Here is an 11,586-nt window from a genome sequence, read left to right on the forward strand (position 1 = left end):
GATTAGTCTATTAAGGATTATAATGGTATATATAGGCAGCTGTACGTCCGATGGCCAACTCCTGAGGAAGTCACGTGATGTGATGTAACATGTAGAGTGGGACAATGACGTCAAGCTGTTAAATGAGAAGATTACGAGCCGCCATCATCTTTTGCTTTTCAGGTTTTTTCTCTGTTGTTTTATTCTATTCAGCTTTTTTTGTACCAGCACCATCTAGTGTCTGCTCTCCATACTGCACCCTCTGTATAAATCTGTCTGCAGTCACTTCCTGACTGGTGTCACTTCCTGTCTGTCACTTCCTGTCCCGAGAACACTTTCTTCCTCTCAGCCATTTTAGATCAGCTTCAAGAAGGTCCAACAGAATCGGTCTCCATCCTGAACACACGGCCACCATAGGGCCAGCATGGGATCTTCTCCATGTCAGAGCACACGGGTAAGTCAGGTGGATCTCCTATTCCTGGTCCCGGCTCCTGTCCCTGCTATAGACGGACCAATCATCTGTGACCGAACCTTCCTCCTCGTCATCGATGATCTGGGTGTATTATTATTATTTATTCCAGGTACTTATATAGCGCCGTCAGTTTACATCTATATTGTACATTCCCATCAGTCCCCGCCCCCGAGGAGCGTACAATCTAGGGGCCCTAACTCACATTCATACATACACATACTAGGGACAACATAGGAGACAATTCACCTCCCAGCATGTCTTTGTAGTGTGGGAGGAAACTATAGTACTTGGAGAAAACCCACAAAGGCACAGGGAGAACATGCAAACTCCAGGCAGGTGGTGCCATGGTTGGGATTTGAACCAACAACCCGAGTACTGCCAGGAGGAAGTGCTAACCACTCAGCCACTGTGCTGCCCCGTGCTGTATAGATCTCAGCATGTACTCCTCAGTGTTGGTTTCCTCCTCATTGCCGGCCATTAAATGGGCCTCAGAATGGCTCCGGTGTTCCCTCCTAGGAAGGACATTCAGGCCGATCTCCCACCATGTTCCTCTGATGTGTCCGAGACAGAATAACAGGAGAGACACCAGGAGAACCCGCTGGGACCTGACACTCCGAGAACCAGAGTTATGGTGGAGTATAGACCCTTCCTGAGATACTCCTCCTTGGGAACGTCATACCTCCGTACTCCTCTCCTGTACATACCGATCACTGTCATACCTCCGTACTCCTCTCTTGTACATACCCATCACTGTCATACCTCTGTACTCCTCTCCTGTACATACCCATCACTGTCATACCTCCGTACTCCTCTCCTGTACATACCCATCACTGTCATACCTCCGTACTCCTCTCCTGTACATACCGATCACTGTCATACCTCCGTACTCCTCTCCTGTACGTACCCATCACTGTCATACCTCCGTACTCCTCTCCTGTACGTACCCATCACTGTCATACCTCCGTACTCCTCTCCTGTACGTACCCATCACTGTCATACCTCCGTACTCCTCTCCTGTACATACCCATCACTGTCATACCTCCGTACTCCTCTCCTGTACATACCCATCACTGTCATACCTCCGTACTCCTCTCCTGTACATACCCATCACTGTCATACCTCCGTACTCCTCTCCTGTACATACCCATCACTGTCATACCTCCGTACTCCTCTCCTGTACATACCCATCACTGTCATACCTCCGTACTCCTCTTCTGTACGTACCCATCACTGTCATACCCCCCACACTCCTCTCCTGTACGTACCCATCACTGTCATACCTCCGTACTCCTCTCCTGTACATACCCATCACTGTCATACCTCCGTACTCCTCTCCTGTACATACCCATCACTGTCATACCTCCGTACTCCTCTCCTGTACATACCTATCACTGTCATACCTCCGTACTCCTCTCCTGTACATACCCATCACTGTCTTACCTCCACACTCCTCTCCTGTACATACCGATCACTGTCATACCTCCGTACTCCTCTCCTGTACATACCGATCACTGTCATACCTCCACACTCCTCTCCTGTACATACCGATCACTGTCATACCCCCCCACACTCCTCTCCTGTACATACCGATCACTGTCATACCTCCGTACTCCTTTCCTGTACATACTACTCACCATCGTATCATCTGCAACTCCTCTCTTACATTTACTACCTGCAGTTATGCTCTTCTTCTTAAATTGGGGAATAACTCGATTACTTACATACTTTTCAGACCTTGTGAAATATTCTTGGCTGTTTTGAAAATAATACACTTTAATTTGTATTTCATGATAAATCCTGCCTCATCTCTGCCTCTCTACCTGCAGCCTAACAATGAGGCGTGCATGCAGCCACTGATCTATTTCTGGCTTTTGTCTCTCAGACATTCTAATGTTCATTTCTCCAAACGTCCTCCAGGACATCCTTCCTGAGACAGAACTCCTCCCTCTGGGACAGGAAACACGTAAGCACAGTACTATAAAAGGCGGACCACCAGGCCTCCCTCCTGAGTTTTTAGTGTTTCCTCTGCAAGGATGGGTGCAGTCATCAAGGAACTGATTATCGAAGCCCTGGGCCCTAGAGGTTGCTGGTGGCTCCTGGTCTGTCTTACTTCCTCCTGCCCGATGTGATCCTTTCAGGGGAAGTGGGGCTGCGCTCCTGATATTTTTCCATGCCTCAGTGGATGATGACCATCGGGTGTGTCCTGGGGGATCCAGGACATTTGATGCCTGTCATTCTCCTTCCGGGGGGGGCTCCAGCATCCGATGCACAGTGGGGCAGAGTGACTGCCAATCTGGCGTGCGAGTAGCTGCAACTTCTGGGTGCTGTCCAGGTACCAGAAGTTCCTGCTGCGGTGATGTCGTCAACGGGCGCCTGAGACTCGTGGTTCCAGTCTCCATAGCAGCACTAGCATCTGGTTAGGCAGCCAGTCTGGTGTACAGACCCAGCAGAGCCTGTGGCGCCACCACAAGAGGGATGGATGGAAGGCACTGACAGTACTCAGGCATATCCTGGTCATTCAGGCACTGGCTCCTCTAAGGTAAGCTTGGGGACTCTGATCCCTCTTACTGACCCTGGTGGGCACACTTCCTTTTCTTGCTCCCCCAGCACAGTGGTTTTGTATGAGGGGCCCTGGGCTGATTATTTTCTGTACTGTTTTTTTTCTTGCTTATTGTAGGTTAAAGTCCAGGACAAGGTGCAGAGTCAGACCCCCAAGAAGAAGTGTGCAGTTTGTGCAGCTAAATTGGGTTCAGCATGGGAAAAACCCTTATGCTGCAATTGTGTGGCTAGCCTAATTAAGGATAAGTCATTTACAGCCTGCCATAAAGTGCTCACCTCCATTAAGGATGACATGTTGTCTACATTTCAATCCTTTAGATCCCTATTGGAAAAATGCAGCCACCACTGGATCCTTGGACCCAATCAGTGGGTTTGGAGGTAGCAGATGCATTAAAAGGGGAGGAGGACCCGGAGGAGGATCCTAGGTCCTGGGTAGATTCAGGCTCATAAGAGGAGGACGGTGATGTTTGCTCCTCCAGAGGTTCCAGGAACAAATTGCCCCTGGAAGATGTGGACAACCCCCTTAAAGCTATCTACGAAACCTTAGAGATCGAGGAGGAGGATGTTTGCCTATCTAAGCATGACCTCATGTATCAAGGTTTGTATGCTAGAAAGACTAGTGTCTTTCCAGTTTATAGTTCCCTGGTTGATACCATTAAGCAGGAATGGGAAAGCCCTGAGAGGAAACCCTTTTTCTCAAGTAATCTTAATAGGAGGTTTCCATTTGAGGATAACGGGTCCCAGCAATGCGACAAGGTTCAGAAATTAGACACCCCCTTATCTAAAGTCTCTAAAAGGACAGACTTAGCATTTGAAGATTTGGGGGCTCTGAAAGACCCTATGGATAAGAGGGATGAAGTCTTAATCCGTAGGGCCTGGAATTCCACTTCCATCAGCTTTAGGCCAGCTTTCTCGGCTACCTGTGTCACCAGATATCTGGAATGCTGGCTTACACAGTCACTTCTCTCGGCAGGAACCTCCAGGCAGCAAATCCTGAAATAATTTCCTTTGCTGTTTAAAGCAGTTGGTTTCCTTGTGGATGCCTCGGCCAAATCAGTTAAGCTAGCGGCTTGAACCTCTGCCCTAGTGAATTCAGCTAAAACGGCATTTTGGTTAAAAACCTGGGCAGGGAACTCAGCATTCAAACTGCACCTTTGTGCCTTACCCTTTATTGGCGATAATCTTTTTGGTCCAGGTCTTGAGGAGGTTCTGGAATGTACAGCCCATAACAAGAGGACATTCCCAGAGAGTAGGAAAAGGTCCAAAATGACTCCAGATCGTTGTGCAGGTCTGATCTGCAACTACAGGAAACGTTTGGTTGAGGTTATTGCTGCCAAAGGAGGGTCAACCAGTTATTAAGTCCAAAGGTACACATACTTTTTCCTCCCTGCACTGTGAATGTTTACATGTTATGTGCAATCAAACCATGGCAACATCTAATGTTTGTGTAGTATTATGTTCAGCAGACTGTGTTCTTCTATTGTTGTGATTTAGATGACGTTCAGAGCACATTTTATGCCCAATTCATGCAAAACTCCACGTATTCCCAAGGGGTTCACATACTTTTTCTTGCAACTGTAAAATGTCACAATATAGGTGCTGCCAGGGTGCCCAAATCTGTTATATTTCCCTCCCAAATATAGTACATTTCAGCCCCTCAAATAAAGTGCATTCCAGTCCCAATTTCATTAGCCAGTTTCCCCCAATTCCCTTAGCACATTGTAATTTAATTAATAAAGCTCAGCTCCCATTTCAGTAGTTGTTTCCCCCCTGTCAGGATGACCTTCCCCCCTTGCTGCCTCTCGTCCTGACGCGGCTTTTTGAAGCCGAACCACGCAGGACAAGAGGTGTGGCTCCTCTCACCTCCGCCACTATCTTCTCCCCATCCTGCGAGGCATTAGGGGAAAAGATAGTGAGGTTCACACCTGTCTGCGGAGAGGTTCTGGACCGCGGTGTCAGAATGATGCCGCACGGTCCCGACATCTGCACTGCATGCACAGGGAGTTCCCGCTCTTGCGGATGCCACCGGACAAAGGCTGCGCTCCGTGTCCAGGGGGGCGTGCCTCTTTGCCGAGCAACGAGGCTCACTGCCCACGGCCCGCCCGCCATTGCCAGGACGACCAAGAAGCGTCCTGCATCGGTTTAAGAGACCGATGACAGGCTCTTCCCGGTCATCCATTTCACTGCCAAGCCACCGAGGGATCCCAGATAAGACGGGACTCTTGTGTCCACTCTGCATACACCCCCCCAACGGATAAGGGGAGCTGCCGCTCTGCACACCCCAAAGCTAAGGGGGAGAATTATGCCAGCTGCCCACCGCAAGCCCCAGAGAAGGGGGAGACCTCCACAAGCTGCCACTCTGCAAGCCCCAAGGATAGGGGGAGAACTACACCAGCTGCCTTCTGCAGGCATCTAGGACTCGGGGGGATTATTACCATGGACTATGCCACGCATACTCCGGTTTCAGGGCAAGTACTTGATGTCATACTGCCTTGCTCCCTTGTGGACCCGGGCACCCCTGTCTGATCTGTGAGTGAATGCTCCCCTGTTTTCCCTGAACTGTTCTTGTACTCCCTCTCCACCTCCCTGTTTGGATTACAAACTGCTGTAGAGATTTTAACTTTGCCCCTGGGGCTGGACTACAATTATTTTTGGTCCTCTTCTTGCTATTTCCCATACTGGGCACTGCCACCCCCTTGCAATCCCCCATTGAGTGACTGCCATTTGTAATAATAAAGCTTTGTGTGTTTGCCATCTGCCTTGCGTGTTCTGTCCTGCCTACCCTCCGTCACAATATACCTTCCTGTTTCCTCTGCATATTACAGTGTCATGCCACCACTTATGTATGGGGCTCTGTTAAACTGCATCTACCCCAGTCCATCCGTATCTTACCGAAACTTAGAGTGGTCTGGGGCTTCCTAACTTTGCTAAATATTTCCAAGCTGCACATCTTGCTCAACTCCCTAAATATCATGCAGTAAAAGTGACCCCCTCCTATGGGTCACTATAGAGTCAGTAGATTGTATCCCCTCATCAGTTGCAAATTTACTATGGCTACACCCAAGAGATCGTCGCTCACTCCAACACCCAATTACTCAACACTACCCATCTATCTGGGACAGTCTAAAGTTCTGATACACCTTACAGTCACCCCATAACCCACTCATGGCATACCTCCTCCATCCAGGCTTTTATCCGGCATGGATGCCTCCATCTTCTTTTCATGCTTGTCCTAGAGCTAGTCTAGTTCAACACCAGACTCCTTTATACCCTTCCAAACCCTATGTGACTCCAACAAAATCTCTACCTCTGAAATTTGTAGATATCTTCAGATCAAACACTTGTATTGCTCCCACTTACACATGAACACCTCTCTCCCAGACATGACTAGGTTTGGACACATATGTAAATGTGACCCCCATGCCAGACTTTTGATTTCCACCTTATATGCACAGTTACCAGCTCCACCACCTTACACTTCCTTACCATATACATCCAAGTGGTAATGGGATTTAAATCTTCATTTGAAAGCGATTGGGCAGACATATGGTCTGCTGCAAAATCCTCCTCCCAAAATATAGTTGCTATGGAGACTAACCACAGCACTCTCATGCACTGGTACCTGGTCCCTGCCCGGATAGCTAAATCCATCCCTAATCCCTGACTTGTTTATGTGGCTGCTCTGAAGCAGGTATCCACATTTGGTGGACCTGCCCGGTTGTTCTAACGTATTGGTGCAAAATATTCCATATGCCTACAGTTCTTTATGAAGAAGTTACAGTATATATATCCATCCGGCCACTGCCTCATTTAATAACAAGCCCCAAGAAGTATAACTTATGGTGTGTCTCCAAGCTATGGATAGAAGGAAAGGGATCACCCCACCGGCAAGTGAGAAGAGGGGAGCATGAGTCAGAGCGATTCCAGTGTCAGCCAATACAAGTAACGGGATGGATGCAGTGTGACCAAGCCCTAGTGGGCGGGGTGAAATGCATCAGAGGGCGTGGCTAGAATGGCAGCTGAGGCCATTCCTCAACACTGGACTTGGTCGGTTGACCAGCATCCATTCCTTTACTTGCATAATGCCCAAGAAGTGACACACTGGCAATTCAAACTACTCCTGTAGGTCACCACCACGGCTTAGCAAACCATAGCGAAGGCCTGGAAATCCCCCCACCTCAATACCACTGAAACTAAGAATAGTGTCACTCGAGCCACGATACATGTCAAAGTAGAAGCCGTCCTATTAGACAGAGTGCATAAAAATGAACAACTATGGCAACCATGGGTTGACCATTTCCTACCCTCAAACTCTGATGAAACCTTACTCTCTTTGTAGTCCTGAGTCCATTAGGTAACCCACTACTCAGTTGCTACTCTATACAGGCACACACCCTCCCCCCTGGGGACCTCCTCTCCTCCCCCCTTATCTGTACCCCTTTCTTCACTACTCTTGCTCTTATCTCTCCATTGCTCTCTTCCTTTTCACCTTTCCTCTCATTAGCTCTTTATCCCTTATGGGGGTTTTCCCAATTGGGGAACCTACACTATCAGTTTGAATTTTCAGTGAGGCGGACAGGTCACCCACTCGTCTGCCACTGATATCTGCATACAGGTTGAAGTACTAAATCTATACTCCCACTGTGAGAGTACCAGAAATGATATTATAGAGTATATAACATGTTTCAGTCTCTACATTCACTCCTCTCTTGATACTATAGCACTGTTATCTCTTGCTGATGTTAAAGCAGAGCTCCACCCAAAAGGGGAAGTCCTGCTTCAACTAGTTGCCGACCGCAGGTAGCCAAATGACGACTGCACTGCGGCAGGCCAGTTCTGGGAGGCTGTCATATGACGTCCTCCCAGAATGCGCTCTCCTGCATGCCCCTGGGGGCGCACACCTGGCGATCTCCGTGATTGTTGTGTTCTATGACACGCTGGTCATCGAGAAATGCAATTGCCGGTTCTAGACTGCACTTTCCTCACGCTGTCAGAGCATGAGGAAAGTACTGCCGGCAGTTGTCAGAGGAGGGATCATCAGTGCCCTGAGGATCGGTGCCCATCAGTGCCACCCACCAGTTCCACCCACAAGTGCCCATCAGTGCCACCCACCTTTGCCCAGCAGTGTCACCAGTCAGTGCCCAGCAGTGCTGCCTATCAGTGACTATCAGTACCCATCATCAGTGCCGCCTAACAGTGCCAGCTCATCAGTGCTGCCTAACAGTGCCAGCTCATCAGTGCTGCCTCATCCAATAAGATAAAATGAGCGCTGGATAAACATAGAAATGGAGCAGCTGGCATGAAAGGTAAGAACCTCAAAACCCTCTAATCAATAATAAATAAAACACATGCAGCGCTAAAGGTATGAAAAAAATGTAAAATCATAAATATCATGAATGAAATGTATGTAGATACAATGGAGAATATAAAAGTGACCAACTATGATCTCCATATCAATTATAGTGACATAAATAAATACACGCACTGAGGCGTATGGTGGAGTATAGATGTGATAAACGTCCCAAGTTGGCGTTTCAAAGTGCATACGTGAAATATAAAAACGGTTAGTCTCTAATCCGTGTAATCAGTGCTGCCTATCAGTGCCCATCAGTGCTGCCTATCAGTGCCCATCAGTGCTGCCTATCAGTGCCCATCAGTGCCGCCTCATCAACGCACATCAGTGAAGGAGAAAAATTACCTTCAATTTGCAATATTTTATAATAGAAACAAAGAACTTTTTTTTTCAAATGTTTTGCTATTTTTTTGTTTATAGCGCTAAAAATAAAACAGCCATCGGGGAGTAAATACCACCAAAAGAAAGCTCTATTTGTGTGACAAAAATGATAAAAATTTCACACGAGTACAATGTTGCATGACCGCGCAATTGTCATTTAGTGTGGCAACGCTGAAAATTGGCCTGGTAAGGAAGGGGGTATAAGTGCCTGGTCGGCAAGTGGTTAAGGACCCAACTGGCACCTTTTTGGGGGGGTAACCAAAATTGACAGGTACCCGCTCCCACTTCTGTAAGTGGCTTCCAGTTTGGGGAGCTCATTTAGAAGAAGCCGTCAGCTAGAATCAAACTCACTACTCTACAGTATGGTGAAGACCAAGGAGGCCTAGCAATACCAAATGTTAGACTTTATATTATAGCTGCCCAACTTCAACATCTTACCAGGTGGGACTTAGTAGACACATTAGATCCCATCCATTGATTGTTACTTCCATCAGATACAGATTTCACATCACTCTCACACTTGTTAATGGGCTTCAGATGGCACCAGTGGGAAAGGCATGATCTCTCATATATTTATTCCAGTCTTTTGACTCTAAGAGAGAGTGGTGGGAGGTGATTGTGACCTCCATACCTCTCATCTCTCTGTCCTCTTCACAGAAACTCAGTCATTTCTTTTGCATAGAGCTTTCAGGACTCCAGCTCAATTGTTCAGCTAGGACAAGAGGGATTTCCCCTTATGACCCCAATTGTAGTGGTGTTGTCGGGGATTTGATACACATTTTGGAGATGTCCAAAATTATTCAAAAAGTGGAACGATATGACCAGTATTGTAATGTTGGTGTTCAATATTCCTCGGGTGTGCCTCTTGGTCTCAATAGAGGAGGAATTATTTACACCTCCTCCTATTACAAGTCATATAGCAATAGTGAGGCTGCTTGACCATAAAAAATATCCCGATCTTGGCTATCATCTCAAACTCCCAGCAGACACCAGTGAATTGAGCAGGTGATCTCCACATCAACATGTGAAAAAACGAACGTATCAACATTGTTATTCCCCCAAGAAATGTATGTCTCTCTAGCAGAACTGGCTGGATACTCCTTGCTCTCTCTTAGTTAGTTCTTCATAGGCTTTTAAAATCTTAGCTCTTTTAGCCCCATAGAAGGAGAACGGCCAGTTGTATCCTACTGAATGGTGACTACATTGAAGACTGATACTTGGGGAATGATCCTGTAGACACAGGCCTCATTGAATGGTGTCCGCTATCTATGTACAGTTGTGTTCAAAATAATAGCAGTCAGACATCACTAACCGGATCAATCACTGTTTTTGGTAGAAATGATATTTCTACATGGCAAATAATTTCCTAGCAGGTGTAGTAGAGTCATAGAAATCCAACAGACCCAACAGTCATGACATGCATGCTGCTGATTCTGTGTCATTGAATCACTCATTGAAAGGGGCGTGTTCAAAATAATAGCAGTGTGGAGTTCTATTAGTGAGGTCATTCATTCTTTGAGAAACAGGTGGCAATTATTGCCCTTATTTAAGGAAGGAAGGCAGCAAATGTTGGACATGCTGGTTACAGTGCATTTCTCTCTGAAATTCTGAGGAAAATGGGTTGTTCCAGACATTGTTCAGAAGAACGGCGTACCTTAATTAAAAAGTTGATTGGAGAAGGGAAAACATATAAAGAAGTGCAGAAAATGATCGGCTGCTCAGCTAAAATTATTGCAAATGCTTTAAAATGGCAACCAAAACCTGAAAGACGTGGAAGAAAGCAAAAAACTACCATTGGAATGGATAGAAGAATAGCCAAAATGGCGCGGACTCAGCCAACAATCAGCTCCAGGAAGATGAAAGAAGGTGTGACGTTCCCTGTGAGGACTGTTACAATTAGAAGACGCCGATGTGAAGCCAAGCTATCTGCAAGAAGTCCCCGCAAAGTCCCACTGTTGGAGAAAAGACGTGCTGAAGAGGTTACAATCTGCCAAAGAGCACATTGACCGGCCTAAAGAGAAATGGCGCAACATTTTGTGGACTGATGAAAGTAAGATTGTTCTTTTTGGGTCTAGTGGGCGGAGACAGTTTGTCAGACGACCCCCAAACACTGAATTCAAGCCACAGTACACTGTGAAGACCGTGAAGGTGGTGGTCATGGTGGTGCAAGCATCATGATATGGGGATGTTTCTCATACTACGGTGTTGGGGCTATTTATCGCATACCAGGGATCATGGATCAGTTTGAATACATCAGAATACTTGAAGAGGTCATGCTGCCTTATGCTGAAGAGGAAATGCCCTTGAAATGGGTGTTCCAACAAGACAACGACCCCAAACACACCAGTAAACGTGCAATATCTTGGTTCCAGACCAACAAGATGGACGTTATGGAGTGGCCAGCCCAATCCCCGGATCTTCATCCAATAGAAAACTTGTGGGGTGACATCAAAAATGCCGTTTCTGAGGCAAAACCAAGAAATAGAGAAGAACTGTGGAATGTGGTCCAATCATCCTGGGCTGGAATACCTGATCACAGGGGCCAGAAGTTGGGGGACTCCATGCAACACAGATGTACAGCAGTTCTCAGAAACAGTGCGACTACAACCAAATATTCATGAAGTCATTCAAAGGAAAGCAAAATCTTCAAACATTTCTCAGTTTATATAGTGAATGTTGGAGTTTGTAAAGAAGAATACAAACACTGCAATTTTTTTGAACCGTCTAATATTCACTTTTCTTCCATTTTTTTAGAGGAACAACACAAATTTGATGTATTTTCTTCATGTTGTGATTTGGAATAGAATGTGTCGTGTTCCCAATGCATTTGTGTGGATGGAAA

At 46.7% G+C, this 11,586-nt stretch overlaps 1 protein-coding gene across 1 annotated transcript in view; it reads left to right on the forward strand.

Moving 5' to 3' along the window:
• The first annotated feature begins 287 nt into the window (after positions 1–287).
• Positions 288–11,586, forward strand: part of LOC149470514 (uncharacterized) — a 64,342-nt gene continuing 53,043 nt past the window's right edge. The window contains exon 1 of the mRNA XM_089662991.1: positions 288–433. The gene's annotated coding sequence lies outside the window, so the exon portion shown is untranslated. The remainder of the gene's footprint in view (positions 434–11,586) is intronic.

This window comes from Staurois parvus, unplaced genomic scaffold, assembly GCF_062004578.1.
Source record: "Staurois parvus isolate SC_StPar_1 unplaced genomic scaffold, SC_StPar_1.0 ptg000040l, whole genome shotgun sequence".
NCBI classification, from domain to species: Eukaryota; Metazoa; Chordata; class Amphibia; order Anura; family Ranidae; genus Staurois; species Staurois parvus.